The sequence below is a fragment of the Bubalus bubalis genome, chromosome 11, assembly GCF_019923935.1.
Source record: "Bubalus bubalis isolate 160015118507 breed Murrah chromosome 11, NDDB_SH_1, whole genome shotgun sequence".
NCBI lineage: Eukaryota > Metazoa > Chordata > Mammalia > Artiodactyla > Bovidae > Bubalus > Bubalus bubalis.
Genome location: NC_059167.1, coordinates 51,942,969 through 51,960,347, shown reverse-complemented (window position 1 = coordinate 51,960,347; position 17,379 = coordinate 51,942,969). Strand labels below are relative to the sequence as shown.

At 38.2% G+C, this 17,379-nt stretch overlaps 1 protein-coding gene, 1 non-coding gene and 1 pseudogene across 7 annotated transcripts in view; 2 read left to right on the top strand and 1 right to left on the bottom strand.

Annotated features, from left to right (window-relative positions):
* RNF111 (ring finger protein 111) overlaps nucleotides 1–351 on the bottom strand; it is a 90,695-nt gene extending 90,344 nt beyond the window's left edge. For 3 of the 6 annotated variants that reach the window (XM_025295692.3, XM_006049619.4, XM_006049623.4), the window contains exon 1: nucleotides 6–350. The gene's annotated coding sequence lies outside the window, so the exon portion shown is untranslated. Of the gene's footprint in view, nucleotides 1–5 lie in introns of all 6 variants that reach the window. The other 3 variants (XM_006049621.4, XM_006049622.4, XM_025295695.3) reach the window with 2 other exon arrangements.
* Nucleotides 228–13,298, top strand: LOC112577808 (annotated as a pseudogene).
* Nucleotides 13,299–14,727: 1,429 nt separating this feature from the next.
* On the top strand, nucleotides 14,728–14,789 carry LOC112577857. The gene has a single exon (XR_003102059.1). It is a non-coding gene; the product is annotated as a U7 small nuclear RNA (small nuclear RNA).
* Nucleotides 14,790–17,379: the final 2,590 nt, after the last annotated feature.

Here is a 17,379-nt window from a genome sequence, read left to right as displayed (position 1 = left end):
CTCACCTGAATCATTAGCCGCCCTCTTCCCAGGCTCTGGCAATCACTGGCCCAGGAAGGAAGACAGGAGATGTAAGCGGGGAAGAGGATGCGTCGAGAGCCAGTGATCTGCGCCTCAGATGTTGGCCTAAGAGGCCCCTACGGTCAAGAGCAGCGTCTGTCACCGCGACCAAAACTGTACCAGCGGCAGCGCCTGGTTCGGCCCAGCTGACCCGGCTTGGGTTCCGAATGCCTAATTTGGTCCCATGGGAACTCGTTCCCCGAAACTGCGGGCGTTTCTATGCTGCGCAGACCGAACACCTCGCCACCGTCGCCGCCACTGCTGCTGCTCTCCAGTCGCCGCCGCCTAACCAATCCCTCCTCTACCGAGGAAGCACGACACTCAAAGCTTTACGACAGTTCGCAAAGTGAGAGCGCAGTTGCCTTCAATCCTCCATTAACATCTGTTTGCTTCTGCGCTTGCTCAGATGCCTGTTTCTCACCGTCCGGCTCCCTCTTCCGTGGCCCTCCCCCTTTGTACTCGCCTTATCAGTCTGTTGCCGAAACCTAACGAAGTTATAAAGCTCGTTTTATGTTCATTTGTGAAATGCGTTCAATATTAAACAAAATATTGACTACATCTTGGTTGATTTTTTTTATAACTCAAAGTTACAACCACAGAATTATTAACTATACTTAAGGTAACGAACAAAAACGCCATGGTTTAGTCTGTCACAGCAAATGGTACTCAAATCATCCTTACCAATGAGATCATCACCGTTGAGGTCAATTTGCTTTCAGAATCAGATAAAAAATGGTAATAGATATCCTGGGAACCAACTGTACAATCATATACGTTTTCTTATTTTATAAAAATAAGGAGACAACAGATGCTTTATTACGTGCATTAATAGGCTGTAGGCAAAAGGTATGTAGGCCTTGAAATCAGTAAAACTTTCTTTCAAATTCCAGTGAATGAACCTAAGAGGTTAGGGGAAGGGGTTGGGAGTAGGGATAGATGGGGCGTTTGGGGTTGACATGTACACATCACTATGTGTAAAATGGATAACTAACAAGAACCTATTGAATAGCACAGGGAACTCTACTCAATATTCTGTAATAACCTAAATGGAAAAAGAATCTTTCCATTCAGTTCAGTCGCTCAGTCACGTCCAACCCTGTGACCCCATGGACTGCAGCATGCCCAGCTTCTCTGCCCATCACCAACTCCTGGAGCTTGCTCAAACTCATATCCATCAAGTGGGTGATGCCATCCAACCATCTCATCCTCTGTCGTCCCCTTCTCCTCCTGCCTTCAATCTTTCCCAGCATCAGGGTCTTTTCCAATGAGTCAGTTCTTTGCATCAGGGGGCCAAAGTATTGCAGTTTCAGCATCAGTCCTTCCAATGAATATTCAGGACTGATTTCTTTTAGGATTGACTGGTTTGATCTCCATGCAGTTCAAGGAACTCTCAAGGGTCTTCTCCAACACCACAGTTCAAAAGCATCAATTCTTCGGCGCTCAGCCTTCTTCACAGTCCAACTCTCACATCCATACATGAGTATTAGAAAAACCATAGCTTTGACTAGATGGACCTTTGTTGGCAAAGTAATGTCTCTGCTTTTAAATATGCTGTCTAGGTTGTTCAAAGCTTTTATTCCAAGGAGCAAGCATCTTTTAATTTCATGGCTGCAGTCACCATCTGCAGTGATTTTTAAAAATTAAAAAAAAATTTCAGTGATGAAAACAGCAGGTGTCTAATTGATTTGAACTTTGTAAATCTGTTTCCAAAAAGAAAGGAAGGTGGGGGAGAAAAGAAAGAAAATGTCAATTATACCTCAAGTTTTAAAAATTGAAAGCAGGTTAAAAATTTTAAACTATGTTAGTAACTCATGTGATACTTCAGTTGCACAGTGCTAACTGGGATCCAGACCCATATGGCTGTTTACTGGTTATGTCCCACAGGCATTTCTAATGCATCTTGTCCAAAATAAATGAATGTACATATGTAGTGTTTAAATCTCATCCATCTCAGGTTTCACTGTCTCTTTCAATAGGGCCAAGTTATCTAACGAGGAACATAATGGTCATCTTTGACGACTCTCTGTTCCTCACTCCCTACCTCTAATCAGGCAGTAAGTACTTCCAATTCTGCCAATGAAACATTCAAATATTGAAAATCCACCCATTCCTCTCTGTACTCTGTACCAGTTCAGGTCTTTCATATATTTGGTACTATTCATTTGTATAACAAATATTTTTCAAGTACTTACTATGTGCTAGACATTGTGCTGAGCATTGTGAGTACTAGACACATGACCACTGTTTTACTTGAAGTATTTGAGAAGATCCAGAAAGCAAGCCCAACTATTTACAATATAATGTGGAAGGTATAGGATGGCATACTCATGCTCTGAGAACACAAAGATAGAATACTGAAGTCAAACCAAGAGAAGGTAATGTTTAAATTTTGCAACATAAATAAGACAGTTACGTAAACCAAATAGGGCATTGCCCACAGAAAGATTAGCAATGCTTAGCTACAGAATCCTCTAGTTGAAACATCATGAAACAAATTCTTTACTAAGATCTACTGAATGTATCCTCCAAGGAACGTCTCAGGAGATAAGGGAAGCAAAGTAGACAGAAATGTATTAAGTAAGATTTTTGCTAGGAAAAGGAATTTTAACTATTTTATATTTCAAACCATGAGAAGCCTTAAAGGGTATCAATCAGAGGAGAAATAATCAGATTTGACTATTAGAGACACCATTCTATAAGGCAAGTAGAGGACAGATGGAGAAGGCCAAGAGGAGAGGACCAAAGACCAGTCGGAATTGCAGGTAAAAAGGGGTGAGGGTAGTAGAAATGAGCAGGAAGGGACAAAAACAAAAAAGAAGAAGAATGAATAACTACGTGGTTATAGGAGGTGAAGGAGGGGAATCTCAGAGACTTCCAGATTTATGGTGAATGGTTGTGTGGTGGCACCATTCAAGAAAGAGACACAGGCTTGAAAAACCCAACTTTGGGGGTCTGGAACTTTCAGCTGGTTAGGATAAGGGAGGAGGTTGAGAGAAAGCAAAGTATTACTTCTTATATTGGGCAAGTTGAGTTTACCAAAAGTGGAGATTCCAATAAGCTGTTGAATATACATGTTTGAAGCTTAGGAGAGAGGTCTGGGCTGAAGACAGAGATCTGGACTCATTCACCTATAGTGTGACAGCCAGAAGAATAGTTCTGATGAGGCCACACAGAGAAGTGAGAGGAGACAGATACCTAGGGAAGTCTGATATTTTAAGAGTTGAAGAATGAAAAAGAGTCCCACAAGGCTATGCGTGGGCCAGAAAAAAAGGGATAAACATGTAACAAACAGCACCAATGAGGAAAAAAGTTTCAATAAAGAAGTGAATGGTGAGGGATATGAAATGTCTGCTGGTTTCACAGTATGGAGATCAGTAAGTAGGAGCAGTTTCAGCAACTTGTATACATTTTAGAACAGAGCTTTTCAATTGGGGTTGGTTTTGACTCCCACGGATTATTTGATAGTATATGGTAATGTTTTTCGGAGAAGGCGATGGCACCCCACTCCAGTACGCTTGCCTGGAAAATCCCATGGATGGAGGAGCCTGGTGGGCTGCAGTCCATGGGGTCGCAAAGAGTCGGACATGACTGAGCGACTTCACTTTCACTTTTCACTTTCATGCATTGGAGAAGGAAATGGCAACCCACTCCAGTGTTCTTGCCTGGAGAATCCCAGGGACGGGGGAGCCTGGTGGGCTGCCATCTATGGGATCACACAGAGTCCGACACGACTGAAGCGACTTAGCAGCAGCAGGAGATAAACACAACGAGGTAGATGTTACTGACATCTAGTGGTCTGAAACACAGCCTCCCACAGCAAAGAATTATCTAAACCAAAATGCTAACAATATTCCAACTTAGAAGTCCTGGTTTAGAAAGGACTAAATGGGGTAGTTATACAAGAATCAGTACTTTTTAATGAAATTTGTAGTAAATGGAAAAATAAAGATACATATCTAGCAGGATATGGAATTTAAAAAGGGGAGACTTGAATCATGTTGGTAATTGAAGGGAAAGGAGAAATGAGAAAGGTGAATGGAAATAAACAAATGCTCGGTGGAGGCAGAATAAATGAGATTCAAAGTTCAGATGGGAGAATTAGCCTTGGATAAGAGAAGGGATATTCCTTTCACTGAAACAGGTAGGGAGAAGGAAGAAGTGATTGTATAAATGAATTAAGTTTGTTAGCTTCAGGGAACAAGTTGAGGGCTTGCTCAAAGAATGGACTTGATATCTCTGCAAAACATGAGGTAAGGCCATTTACTAAGACATCAGATTTGGAAATTGCTGAGTGGAGAGTAATTAGAAGAGAGAGATTTAAAAAAACAACTCAGAATAGTCACTAACATGATGGCAGGGCAGACAATAGAGGCAACAGATCAAAGGCAGGAAGCCCAGAGCAGAAAAGCGGTGAGCCTGACAGGAAGGACAGGTGCCAGAGGTTGTATTGAAGGGAATAGTGGCATAGTATATCCACTTCGGTATTCTGGCCTAGAGAATTCCATGAACTGTATAGTCAATGGGGTTGCAAAGACTTAGACACGACAGCAATTTTCACAGAGGTGGGAAATATCTCTCATCTGAATTACACACAATAGTTTCCTGGTTTCTGTGGGTCTACCCTTGCTAGCATCACCTCCACCTTCAACCACTATCAGAGTGGCAGAAACTGAGACACTAAGTTAAAATTCTTTAATAACCCTCCATCAGCTTCAAGATAAAATCCAAAATCCTTGACTTGGCAAATAAAGCTCTTCTAAATCCAGATTCTCCAGGGTCATTTCACAGCACCTCGTTCTATGACCCTACTCCCTGTCTCCGCTTAGACTTAAGCAGACTTCTCAAACTCCTTGCATTCTGTAGAAAAAGTATACGGTTCCAATATCTTCGTGCCTTTGCACCTACTATCCATTATTTCAAAATATTCTCACCCTCTCCCTGACCCCACCCCCACTTTCATCTGCTCACCAAACTCTTACCCATTCCTCAAAGACTCCTCATGAAGCATTGCCATACCTCTCTCCTCACTCCCACAACAGACCTAACAATCATTACAACTTTGGGACTCTCTTCAATCTTTGCATATATTTCTATTACAGGTATTATATTATTTATATACATAGTCTGTCAAAAAAAAAACTAAGGTCAAATATATATATATAATGTTCTCTCTTTAGCAGAAAAATATCACTTAAAATATTTATTGAACTTACTGAATAAGAAGATTGGAGTTCTACAGACTTGTGGTTGCTAAGGAGGGGAGGGTTTGGGGGAGGGCTAAAATGGGAGTTTGGGATTAGCAGATGCAAACCATTGTGTATAGACTGGATAAACAACAAGGTCCTCCTGTACAGCACAGGGAAGTAGAGTCAATACCCTGTGATACACTATAATGGAAAAGAATATGGAAAAAAGTGTATATATACGTATAAGTGAGTCACTTTGATGTACAGTAGAAACTAACACAATGTGGTAAATCAACTACTCTTCAATAAAGAAATTTTTTATATTTCAATAACAAATTTTTTAAAAAAGAAGATTGGGGTCTTAGTCTCAATCTCACACTAAAAAACATAAATCTTTAGTCTTAAATCTTTGAACTCTTCCAAAAAAGTTTACTTTCTATGGAAAGATCAGGGGTATCCAACATATATATTTCAAACCAAATTCTGTTTGCCAGGAACTGCAACAAAATAATATTTACCAAATTAGCCTGCACACACGGGCCAGTAGTGCCTAACTATCTGATAGATAAGAATTTTGAGGAGCTGGTTCTAAACATGGAAATAGTGAACTGTGCTAATGGATCAGCTGCAATAAATAGGAAAAAAAGAAATTTTATCCAAATTATTGAAGTCAGAGAGAAAGGCTGGTATGCCCGCCATCCATTGCATAAATACTTCATAACTGTACAAAGTTTGAAAGTGAGAGTATGCTTATGTGGTCAGCCTTGTGAGCTCTTTCAAAAAAAAATGAAGCAAAGACTGGAGGTTTAATGCAATGAGATAGGGGGTTGGGGGAACTTGTTGAAATATTTACTAAAATATTTCCTCAGATAAAAAGCTTTGGGAAGAATTAAAAGGACCTAAGAGATGCACTCATCAGAACACTTACTGATTCACAACATTCTTTCTTATTGATGTACCAAGGTATCATTGGAATCTGAAACTAAAAGGAAAATTTTATCAATTACACAGCACTGCTGATTTAGTTAAGGCAATGCAGGTCCTCATAAAATTCTATATATATAATTTGATTTCAGACTATAAGGTTACAAACAGATTGTGGTTAGTTTGAAGATTACAATCTTTATTATACATACACAGAGAGACAGAGACAGAAAAATAGGAACAGAAGATAAGGAGTCATTAGGCACTCCACTTATTTCCTACTAATAAACTGTTCTGAAGTCGATGGACTCAATTTTGAAAAATTGGGGAGCTCTTTAGTGGAATGATAATTTCAAAAGATAGAATAATCTTCACGAGTATTATCATTTTTTAAAGTTTCTCTGATTGTCTTTGGAATGCAACCTTCAAGATATATTTGAATTGGTCAAATACTAATATTATCTGTGTGGCTCAGTTATTGAAACAGAAGTAACAAATTATGGACTAACAAGGAAACACAATATGCCTGGAATTTTGTAGACAAACATTTGAAACTTAAAGTATTCTGAAATATTTCTGGCTATCTGGCCAAATGCTGGGTATATTTAAGGCCACGTGGTTCTGTGAAAGTATATGTATGTATGTATTTTTAAAGTGTCTTTATTTATTTATTAGTTTTTTAAGATTTCCTCTTCATATTCATTTTATTTATTTTAATCTTTTGGCCAAACCATGTGGCATGTGGGATCTTAGCTCCTCCACCAGGGCAGCTGCAGGGCAGCTCCTACCCCCTGCATTGGCAGCTCAGAGTCTTAACCACTGAACCACTGGGGAAGTCCTAAAAATATATTTTTTAAATAAAACTGTAGAAAAATAAAAGAGAAAGTCACCATTCACCCACGGTTACGTAAGCCTAGCATCACACTGAGGTTTCCAGACTGATTGATAATAGTTCTCAGAGTAGTTTAGTCTTCTCACTACTAATATTTTTTACATATTTTGTCAAAATTGGTCACAGACTTACCTGTGAACTTTTACAGTAAGTTGTTTTAACTCTTTTTAGAATATTTTTCCAATGTTGTTAAAAACCATAATTTTTAAAGAGCTCATTTTTGTAAGTAATAAATAAAACAAGTTTGTGATCATTAAATAGTTAGCATTATGCTCTCCAAAGTCCCTTAAAGCTCTAACATTTCATGGTTTGCTTCAGACCTAATAAGATTTATGTGAACATTGAATATTACAATTTCAAGAGTGATTTACAGACTGGTAAATTATTTGCAAATTCAGAACAGGAAGTAAACATGTTTCTCTGTACTTGCTTGTTATTTATAGAATATGTAAAATTTTCCAAAAGCACGCAATGTTTCCCTAAACCGTATTAGTATTTACTTAACTGCCTAACATGTATCTTGACTATGATTTTTGATTATAGGAGTGTTAACAGACATTGTGCTTTGTTTACTCTACAGATTGTACAAATATCTCAGTAAATTTAAAACACTGATATATTGGGGGAATATTCAGAAAGGATAGAGAAGAAAAGATAATGAAATGAACCTGTCCATGCAATAAGAGGACATTTTTAAAATATTTAACAGCTTGAATCTGAATGTCTTCAGTACTCAGGACTTCTGGTAAGATTTAATTATTTTTAACTTTTGATAGAGCATAAGTGAAAGTGAAAGTGAAGTTGCTCAGTCGTGTCTGACTCTCTGCAACTGCATGGACTGCAGCCCACCAGGCTCCTCCGTCCCTGGGATTCTCCAGGCAAGAGTACAGGAGTGGGGTGCCATTGCCTTCTCCATTTCCTTCTCTATCTTATGATAGAGCACAAGTCACTATTAACACTACTGTTTTAGAAATTTGGAAATGTTGGAGATTTTAGTTTTTTATTTTTTTCAGATCTTTACTTTGAAATGTAACTCAAACATTTTTAAGTTGTGAAAATACAAATAGGTCAGAGTTGATAACCCAATTCTGAAAACATATTTATTTGGATTATAAGGATAAATAAAATCTTTCTACCCTGAACTGAAATTCAAACACCAATTTAGGATTGAGTTAAACTAGTAAAGAGTGCCACCTACTGAATCAAAATTACTTAAACACCTCAACACTAAGTTCATTCTCGGAACCTCTAAAGTTCTAGCATCAGAGATGTACATTTTAGCGACTTTTCATACAGAAAATATCCTCTGAAAAGTTATTTAACTAAATATTTCTTCCCAGTAGAAGAATAACAGACCAGTCATGTGTGTTTATCATGCCCAATATCACCTAACAAATGGCAAAGGAATCAAAATGGTACAAACCCAAAACAACAAGAGTGGGAGCAGGTGATCACCAAATTATTCCGCCAAATATCTGGAAGGCAGAAATCAGATAGAGACCTGTTAACTGTTGAGCAGAGTGAAGAAAAATCTACACCATGAAATACTACCAGAGGGGCTGCACTAATGAGGGAGCTGGTGCACCTTGCAGAATACACCAGAGACTAAGGACTCAGGCCAAAGACAAGAGAAGCCAAGAAAAAAAAAAATGTAGAATTGAAAAATAAGAGATTAAGTCTATATGTGGCACGGTCAAAACTCTCTATGCCTCTCTTCAGCGCACAAAGTATGCACAGCATGATTTCCCCAGTGGTCCAGTGGCTAAGAGGTCTTCCCTGGTGGCTCAGTGGTAAAGAATCCACCTGCAATGCAAGAGCTATAGGAGACACAGGTTCTATCCCTGGGTGGGGAAGATGCCCTGGAGGAGGGCATAGAAACCCACTCCAGTATTCTTGCCTGGAGAATCCTACCGAGAAAGGACCTTGACGGACTACAGTCGATACAGTCGCAAAGAGTTGCACACGACGGAAATAACTTAGCACGCAGGCAGGGTAAGACACCTCACTCCCTATGCAGGGGCCTGGGTTTAATCCCTGGTCAGGGAACTAGATCCCACATGACATAATTAAAAGATCCCTTGCCTAGCCAAATAAATACTAATACAATATATTAAAAAAAATAGAATGCATAGTATCTAGGTTTTGAAGTCCTAGGCTAAAAACAAGGGCAGGGAGTTCTGAAAGAAAAAAAAAGAAAAAACAGATTGAATTAGTTAAGTAGTTGGTGTAATAGCTTACATTAACTACTTCACTTTAAATACTAAAAGGTCCATCTGCCAACACCTGCCTGGCAGTAGACATCATCCTTTTACACATTAAAGTTTTTATACTATATAATTATAAAACATTTAGTTTTTATATTACATAATTTTAAAATATTTATTGAAAACCAAGATATGCTAGGTATTTGAGGAAAATCTGTAATGCAAAAGAGATCAAGTTAAATACTAAGAAAAACTGCAGAGATAGAGGTAATTTAACACAGAGAAAGGGAAAATATTTTAACCTTCCTGCTAATATCCTCAGATATTTTTTAAAAGTGATACTGCATCCTTATAACAAAAAAAAGGATGCAATGATAAAAGCAAGAAAGAATGGTTGGAAATTAAAATGATGATTTCTAAAATTAAAATAGAAAGTTTGAGAGATAAAAGGAAGAAAATTTTCCAGGATATAAGGCAAAAAAGGAAAGAAATATGAGAGAAAAGGTAAGAGTTATAGAGGACCATTCCTAGAGGTAAAATATCTTGCAGAAGTTCCACAAAGGAAGAGCAAAGAACACGGAGAGAAGAAATTATGAAAGAAGTAATAAGACATTTCCCAAACCAAAGATTTCTGAACTTCTAACATTGTTTATTCATTCATCTCTCCAGAGTCACTGAGATTGTTTCTTATCTTTGGCTACTGTGAATAATGATGTTATAAGCATAGACGTACACGTCTGTTTGAGTTTCTGTTTTCAATTCTTTCTGATGTATACGTATGAATGGAAATGCTGGGTCATACTGTCACTCTACGCTTAGCTTTTCGAGGGTTCCAATATCTCCATGTCCTGGCCAACATGTTATTGTCAGTCTTCTTTACTAGTAGGTCATCTAGTAGTCAGCCTGCTTCTGCTGCTAAGTCACGTCAGTCGTGTCCAACTCTGTGCGACCCCATAGACGGCAGCCCACCAGGGTCCCCCGTCCCTGGGATTCTCCAAGCAAGAACACTGGAGTGGGTTGCCATTTCCTTCTCCAATGCATGAAAGTGAAAAGTGAAGGTGAAGTCACTCAGTCGTGTCCAACTCTAGCGACCCCATGGACTGCAGCCCACCAGGCTCCTCAATCCATGGGATTTTCCAGGCAAGAGTACTGGAGTGGGGTGCCATTGTCTTCTCCGAGTAGTCAGCCTAGTAGGTATAAAATGGCATCTTATTGCAGCCTCACTGTTTTATTCTCTTACTAGTTACTTTAAAAGTTCCTTAACAAAACCATTCTTACTTTTATTATCCTCCTAGGGGAGAATGAATGAACGGTGTAAAAGCATTTACCACATACATCCCCCAACATGCACACACATCCTTTGCAATATTTTCGCCATTTAGTATTGTAGTTCTGTATAATTTAAATGCCACATTGTTCTTTCTTCACACCTCCTACTTTCACTGTCAATGTGATTTCGATTTATTCTCATAATTATAATTTTCTTTGGTCTCCATCACTTTCTGCATCTGTTCTTTCATGCAAGAGGGTTTTCTTTCTGCATGATGCATGATTTAGAGAATATTCTTTAATGCTTATCTCCTGTTGGAATAACTTTAATTTTCTCAAAAATATCATGTCTTTTAATATCTTCTAAAAACATTAATTTTACCTTCTTTATTGAAGTAGATCTAGAAGAGTAGTTATTTTCTCAAGGCACCTTGGAGATAACATTTCACTGTTTTCTGAAGTTCTTGTCATTGAAATGTCAGTGTTGGGTTTAAGTGCAGTTTATTCAAAGTTAATGTCTTTTCTGTTTGTTTGTTTTTGATGAGAGATATCAGATACAGTGAGGGAACCTAACAAGATAAACTGAAGTCCCAGAAAAAAAAAGAAAAAGAAGGGATCTGAGACAATATTTTGAAGAGATGATCATTAATAGTCTACTAATTCAAGATGCCCTACAACGCCCAAGCAAAATAAATCCTCAACTAAACACATCTTATAAAAATGAAACTTCAGTAAATCAAGACAGGGATAAAAAAATTAAACAAACAAACAAAAAACCCAAAATGATAGCATAATACACATTCTTTTGAGTGTACATGGTACATTTACCAAGCTATATCAGTTATGCTCTGTGGCATAAAACAAGACAATGAATTCAGAAAGATTAAATTCATACAAAGCATCCTCTCAACTTAAAGTATTCTAAAATTCAGTAACAGAAAGATATTTGAAAAAATCTCCCCAAATAATTAAAAGTTAAATACAACACATAAATAACCAATGGATCAAAGGTCACAAAAGAAAAAGTCTAATGTTATGGACTGAATGAAAATAGAACCACAATTATTCAAAAGTTATGGGATGCCATTAAAGCTATGTTTTCAAGGAAACTCATAGCATCAAATGTTCATATTAGAATAGAAAAACTTTAATATCAATGACCTATTCTTCCATCTTAATAAATTACAAGAGCAACTTAAACTGAAAGCAAGCAGAAAGAAGGAAATAAAATTTAAAAAATTATAATAAGCCATGTGGGCACCAGCTAGGGGGCTGTGGGGCCCCCACAGAGCCACAGAGGCTACACAGCAGCTGGACTGGAGGCTCCCGTGGCTCCTTTGTTTCCCATGGCAACAAGAACTTGTTTAAGAAATTTTCCTCAAAAATCATTTAGTTCATGTCACTTTAGACTCCTCTAGACTATGGTAGTTTCTCAAATTTTCCTTGTTTTTGATGATTTTGACAATTTGAACAGTTCAGTTCAGTTCAGTTGCTCAGTTGTGCCCGACTCTTTGTGACCCCATGTACTGCAGCACACCAGGCTTCCCAGTCCATCACCAACTCCTGGAGCTTGCTCAAACTCATGTCCATCGAGTTGATGATGCCATCCAACCATCTCATCCTCTGTCATCCCCTTCTCCTCCTGCCTTCAATCTTTTCCAGCATCAGGGAGCTTGCTCAAACTCATGACAATCGAGTTGGTGATGCCATCCAACCATCTCATCCTCTGTCGTCCCCTTCTCCTCCTGCATTCAATCTTTTCCAGCATCAGGGTCTTTTCCAATGAGTTCTTCGCATGAGGTGCCCAAAGTATTGGAGTTTCAGCTTCAGCATCAGTCCTTCCAATGAATATTCAGGACTGACTTCCTTTAGGATTGACAGGTTTGATCTCCTTGCAGTCCAAGGGACTCTCAAAAGTCTTCTCCAATACCACAGTTCAAAAGCATCAATTCTTTGATGCTCATCTTTCTTTATACTTTGAAGAGTACTGGTTAGAAAAATATTTTAGTATTAAGGTCTTTCCTTGGGATCTCTATTTCCAAATCATCCAGGTTAGAATTTCTCACGAAGAACACCTAAAAGAAAACCAAGGAGGAGGATCATGAGCATTAAAGTCCCAGGATGGCCTTCTTTATAAAGCTCAGACAGAGTCTCTGGACACTTCTGATGTGAGCCAAGAGATCTGTAACCTGAATGTGGGGTTTCCAAAGTCTCTCTGACTTTAGACCTTTCAGCCTGCTGTATGTATTGGAAGACAGCTCTTACTGCTGAACAAAATGAGCACAGGATTTAACCATCTTACAGAAAAGCACTGTCCATGTGAGGCACCATTTGATGTCTCAGTAGACCCTGAGGAGTGTGTTGCCTATAGTGTTTGCTTGAGACAAAATGCAGCTCCATCTGAGACTGATTAGTTACTGGCAGTTGCTGACTGTGGGCCCCAGATGAAAAAGACAACTATATACAAAATGACTTAAGGGAACCTACTGCTGCTGCTGCTGCTAAGTCGCGTCAGTCATGTCTGACTCCATGCCACCCCATAGACGGCAGCCTACCAGGCTCCTCTGTCCATGGGATTTTCCAGGCAAGAGTACGGGAGTGGGTTGCCATTGCCTTCTCTGAAGGGAAGCTACAGCCTCCTCTTTTGTCATGAAATCTGCTGTGCACTCAAATCTGTGTGGACTCAAACAGGAGGCACTCAAAAAGCAAATAATAGAATACAAAAGGAAGACAAAAGTGCTTGGGGGTAAAGAAAGACTTTAGAAGTTCGAGCCCAGTATGACCAAAACAAAAGGAGAAATGACTGGCTGAGTTGACAAAGCAGAAGAAAAAGAAAACAAACCCATCACGGATGATGACACCTCTCCTAAAGAGGATCTGCTGCGTTGGAATGAGTGTGAATGATTTAGATTTTACTAGTGCATTTTTGGAGGGGCACGCACTGGAATATGAACGTGAACTGCTAGAAGATAAATTAGAGGCAGAGAGAAGTGGTGACAAAAAGGAACCAAGTTATCTTGTTACAGAATGTGAATTAGTAAGACATTAGCTCTGCTGATAAACTTCTTTTGTGAAGTTAAACTGATGAAGAACAACAGCTGCCATTAAAATTTCTACCATGTTAGACCTACCATATGATCCTGCAATCCCAATTCTGGGCTTATATCCAGAGAAAACCATAATTTAGACATATGCATGTACCCCAATGTTAATGGTGGCACTATGTAAAATAGCCAAGGCATGGACAAGCAACCTAAATGTCCATCAACGGGAGAACGGATAAAGAAGATGTGGTGTAAATATAAATGGAATATTACTCAGCCATTAAAATCAATGAATTAATGCCATTTGCAGCAACATGATGGACCTAGAGATCATCATACAAGTGAAGTAAACCAGACAAAGAAAGACAAATACCAGATGATATCACTTATATGTAGAATCTTTAAAAAAATGATACAAATGATCTTATATACAAAACAGAAATAGACTCACAGACATAGAAAAGAAACCTGTGGTTACCAATGGGGAAAGGGAAGGGGGAATAAATGAGTAGGAGCTTGAGATTAACATATATATACTACCATATATCAAGTAGATAAACAATAAGGACTTACTGTATAGCACAGGAAACTGTACTTGATATTCTATACTAACTTACAAGGGAAAAGAATCTGAAAAAGAATATATATGTATATATAACTGAATCACTTTGCTGTACGCCTGAAACCAAACACAACATTATAAATCAATTATATTTCAATTTTTAAAAAGTCTGTTCTATGTTTATGTCTATGTACTATGTCATTATGTTTACACATATTATGAACTCTACCATGGAAAACACATTTTTAAAATTTTCCAGATAGAAAAAAAAAAAAAAGAAATCAATGAAATAGAAAATAAAAAGAGAAAAGTGAGTGAAATCTAAAGCTAGTTCTTTGAGAATGTCAGTAATACAGATACACCAGTAACCAGACTGTTTATCATTAATATAAATAAGAGAGAAGAAATAAATTGTCAATAACAAGAGAGAAGACATCACATTAGAGCCGCACATTGACTTCATTGTTTTAGAACTTCCCTAAAGAAAACATGAGGTCCAGATGGCTTCACTGGTGAATTCTACAAAACACTTAAGGAACAAATAATACCAGTTCTATACACAAACTCTTGTAGAAAATAGATAACTGAGTGTTACAGCTCTTTTGGAATTTGTCTAGCAGGTTTTTCAGTTCACACTGGAAAGCAAAAAAAAAAAAAAAAAAAGAAAATAGGTGATTGAATGTAACTCAACTCATTCTATGGGGCCAGCATTGCCCTAAATCAATGCCAAACATATTAAAAGGAAATTTAGAACAATATCCCTCATGAACATAGGTGCAAAAATCCTTAACCAAATTTTAGCAAATCAAATTTGGTGATACATAAACATGGATACTATATCATGGCTTAATCACAAGAATGGTTTATATAATAATACAAAAATCAGTCAATGTAATTCACCATATTTTCACACTATGAAAGAAAAACTAGATGATTATTTCAAATGATCCAGAAAAAAATCGACAAAATTCAACATCCACTCATGATAACTCACAGCAAATGAAAAATGGTTGGGGAAAACCTTCCTCAATCTAGGAAAAAAATCTATAAAACACCTACAGCTAATATCATCCTTAATAGTAAAACACTAATGACTTTCCCCCTAAAACAAGGAACAAAGAAAGTCACTATCACAGGCTGAATTTCCCTCTGCCTTTGCAATTAGAGCCCATAATTCCCTTTCTGTCTCAATGAAATTATGTTTCTATCCCCTACTAGAGGGGGATACTTTAATTTAATAATAAATTATTATTTAATAATTTAATAATCCATTTACCCTCTAAACGTACTGTGACCTTCTAAAGGCTAAGTCCTTTGTTTTACTCAGTTTTGTATAAATATTTGTTGAATAATTCAATTAAGAGTTGTAAAGGGGAGCTTCCCTGGTGGTCCAGTCGTTGGGAATCCACCTTGCAAAGCAAAGGACTCCGGTTTGATCTCTGGTTGGGGAGGATCCCACATGCTGCGGGGCAACTAAGCCTGTGCATCACAAATACTGAAGCTCACATAGCCAGAGCTCCAGAACAAGAGAAACAACCACAATGAGAAGCCCGCATACTGCGACTAGAGGGTAGCCCCTGCTCTCTGAAACTAGAAAAAGCCGGAGCAGCAACAAAGACTCAGCACAAAAATAAACTTAAAAAAAAAAAAAGAGTTGTAAAGGGTCTTAAGGATCATCTAGTTCAGTCATCTTATTTTCCACCAGAGTAAAGTAAACCCTACAGAGATCAGATAGCTTTCCAACATCCCAGAACAAAGGAGTCCGAAATGCAGTACTTGGATGCAATCTCAAAAACAACAGAATGATCTCTGTTCGTTTCCAAGGCAAACCATTCAATATCACAGTAATCCAAGTCTATGCCCCAACCAGTAATGCTGAAGAAGCTGAAGTTGAACGGTTCTATGAAGACCTACAAGACCTTTTAGAACTAACACCCAAAAAGATGTCCTTTTCATTATAGGGGACTGGAATGCAAAAGTAGGAAGTCAAGAAACACCTGGAGTAAAGGCAAATTTGGCCTTGGAATACAGAATGAAGCAGGGCAAAGACTAATAGAGTTTTGCCAAGAAAATGCACTCATCATAACAAACACCCTCTTCCAACAACACAAGAGAAGACTCTACACATGGACATCACCAGATGGTCAACACCAAAATCAGATTGATTATATTCTTTGCAGCCAAAGATGGAGAAGCTATATACAGTCAGCAAAAACAAGACCAGGAGCTGACTGTGGCTCAGATCATGAACTTATTGCCAAATTCAGACTTAAATTGAAGAAAGTAGGGAAAACCACTAGACCATTCAGGTATGACCTAAATCAAATCCCTTATGATTACACAGTGGAAGTGAGAAATAGATTTAAGGGCCTAGATCTGATAGAGTGCCTGATGAGCTATGGACTGAGGCTTGTGATATTGTACAGGAGACAGGGATCAAGACCATCCCCATGGAAAAGAAATGCAAAAAAGCAAAATGGCTGTCTGGGAAGACCTTACAAATAGCTGTGAAAAGAAGAGAAGCAAAAAGTAAAGGAGAAAAGGAGAGATATAAACATCTGAATGCAGAGTTCCAAAGAATAGCAAGAAGAGATAAGAAAGCCTTCCTCAGCGATCAATGCCAAGAAATAGAGGAAAACAACAGAATGGGAAAGACTAGAGATCTCTTCAAGAAAATTAGAGATACCAAGGGAACATTTCATGCAAAGATGGGCTCAATAAAGGACAGAAATGGTATGGACCTAACAGAAGCAGAAGATATCAAGAAGAGGTGGCAAGAATACACAGAAGAACTGTACAAAAAAGATCTTCACGACCCAGATAATCACGATGGTGTGATCACTGACCTAGAGCCAGACATCCTGGAATGTGAAGTCAAGTGGGCCTTAGAAAGCATCACTACGAACAAAGCTAGTGGAGGTGATGGAATTCCAGTTGAGCTATTTCAAATCCTGAAAGATGATGCTGTGAAAGTGCTGCACTCAATATGCCAGCAAATTTGGAAAACTCAGCAGTGGCCACAGGACTGGAAAAGGTCAGTTTTCATTCCAATCCCAAAGAAAGGCAATGCCAAAGAATGCTCAAACTACGGCACAATTGCACTCATCTCACATGCTAGTAAAGTAATGCTCAAAATTCTCCAAGCCAGGCTTCAGCAATATGTGAACCGTGAACTTCCTGATGTTCAAGCTGGTTTTAGAAAAGGCAGAGGAACCAGAGATCAAATTGCCAACATCCA